Source organism: Pteropus vampyrus, unplaced genomic scaffold, assembly GCF_000151845.1.
Source record: "Pteropus vampyrus isolate Shadow unplaced genomic scaffold, Pvam_2.0 Scaffold73, whole genome shotgun sequence".
Lineage (NCBI taxonomy): Eukaryota > Metazoa > Chordata > Mammalia > Chiroptera > Pteropodidae > Pteropus > Pteropus vampyrus.
In genome coordinates, this window is record NW_011888854.1 from 3,941,079 (window position 1) to 3,942,559 (window position 1,481).

The window sequence follows — 1,481 nt, forward strand, 5'->3', positions numbered from 1 at the left end:
TTTTATTTAACAAAATTCTCTTTGGCAGAGTTTTAGGACAATCATGCTTATTTTTGAAACTTTAGATTTGAAACTCTGTTGAGTGGCAGTATGAAGAGATAGTAGGAAGCTGAATAAAGAGATTTATCAATATTACTGGTTTTTTCAAAAAATCAGTTTTGGTTGCATTGATTTAACTATTTTTTCCTGTTTTCAATTTTATTGATTTCTGCTAATTTTATTTTATTTTTCTTGTTTGTTTTATGTTTAATTTTTCTTCCTTTTATAGTTTCATAAAATGAAAGCTTATGTTATTGATTTTAGATATTTTTTCATTTACAATTATGCATTTAATATAATAAATTTTCCTCTAAGCACTGCTTTAGCAATATCCTACAAATTTAGATAATTGCATTTTCGGTTTTACTTGGCTGAAATTTATTCTTTAATTTTTCTTGAGATATCTTTTTTGGTTTATATGCTATTTAGAGGTCTGGTTTATATGTTATTTAGAAGTCTGAAGTTTAATTCAAAAATATTTGATACTTTCTCTGTTAGAGATTTATAGTTTAATTTCATTATAATCTAAGAACATAGTTCATGTAATTTCTATTACTTTAAAAATATTGTATGTATGTGTGTGTATTACATCATTCTGAACATGATGTATCTTGGTGACTGTTCCATGTGAGCTTGTGAAAAATGTGTCTTCTGCTCTTTTTGCCAGGGGTATTTTATTATTTTATTTTATTTTATCTATCTATCTATCTATCTATCTATCTATCTATCTATCTATCTATCTATTTAGGCAAGGCAACCCTTGGTTGACCTCAGAGATTGCAAGGACCTTGTCAGCTTACGATCTCTTATTTATTTATTTATTTATTTATTTATTTATTTATTTATTTATTTATTTATTTTTTACACCTACAGCACCTAGTCTTCCTAGGTGGTCTCCCATCCAAGTACTAATCAGGCCCAACCCTGCTTAGCTTCCGAAATCAGATGGGATCAGGCTTGTTCAGGGTGGCATGGCCGTAGACACCAGGGGTATTTTATAAATGGCAATTAAAGTAAGGTGATTGATAGTGCTATTCAGGACATCTATAGCCTTACTAATTGTCTGCCTCCTTGGTATATTCATTCCTAATAGAATTGCTTTGATGTCGCCAACTATAAAGTAGATTTACCTATTTCTCTTACCAATTTTATCACTATTTTCCTTTATATGTTTTGATGCTCTGTTGTTAGCTGTATACATACTTAGGATTGTTATGTCTTCTTGAAGAATTAACCACTTTATCATTATTTTTTGTCCTTTTTTATCCCTGATAATCTTCATTGTTCTGAAGTGTGCCTTGTCTCAAACATATACCTATTCTAGCTTTATTTTTATTAGTGTTAGCATGGCACATACTTTTTCACTTCTTTATTTTTAATCTGTTTCTTTATCTTTTCAGAAGTCATTTATTGGATTCCTAATCAAGGCATTCAATCCAGGC

At 29.2% G+C, this 1,481-nt stretch overlaps 1 non-coding gene across 1 annotated transcript; it reads right to left on the reverse strand.

Moving 5' to 3' along the window:
• Positions 1-903: 903 nt before the first annotated feature.
• On the reverse strand, positions 904-1,022 carry LOC111741107. Its single transcript, XR_002780878.1, has one exon. It is a non-coding gene; the product is annotated as a 5S ribosomal RNA (ribosomal RNA).
• Between the last annotated feature and the right edge of the window lie 459 nt (positions 1,023-1,481).